General features: G+C 64.2%; 1 protein-coding gene across 1 annotated transcript in view; it reads left to right on the forward strand.

Moving 5' to 3' along the window:
• The window catches only part of LOC102044834 (chromodomain-helicase-DNA-binding protein 3), a gene marked incomplete at its 5' end in the record, with an annotated part of 28,763 nt that overhangs the window by 20,324 nt on the left and 7,958 nt on the right, over nucleotides 1–481 (forward strand). The gene's annotated exons all lie outside the window — the stretch shown is intronic.

A 481-nucleotide genomic window follows, 5' to 3' on the forward strand; every position in this document is an offset into this window, starting at 1 on the left:
GGGGGCCCTGGGGACACCCTGGGGACACATTGGGGACCCCCCTGGGGACACACTGGGGACACATTGGGGACACATTGGGGACACACTGGGGACACCCTGGGGACACTGGGGACACATTTGGGACACACTGGGGACACATTGGGGACACCCCTGCGGACACTCCTGGGGACACACCTGGGTCACCTCCACGTGGGGGTCAGACACCTGAGTGACCCCTCAGCACGCGGGTGCCCAAATCAGAGGGTCAGGGGTCACCTGGAGCCAATGTCCCCATGTTTGGGGACAAGGCACGGGGGCACTCCGGACAGCCAATGTCCCCTCAATGTCCCCAGTGTGCCCTCGATGTCCCCAATGTCCCCAATGTGTCCCCAGGTGCTGGGGTTCAACACGAGGCAGCGCAAGGCTTTCCTCAACGCCGTCATGCGCTGGGGGATGATGGCAATGTCCCCATTGTCCCCTGTCACCCGCGTCCCCCTGACCC

Source organism: Geospiza fortis, unplaced genomic scaffold (genome assembly GCF_000277835.1).
Source record: "Geospiza fortis unplaced genomic scaffold, GeoFor_1.0 scaffold1363, whole genome shotgun sequence".
NCBI lineage: Eukaryota > Metazoa > Chordata > Aves > Passeriformes > Thraupidae > Geospiza > Geospiza fortis.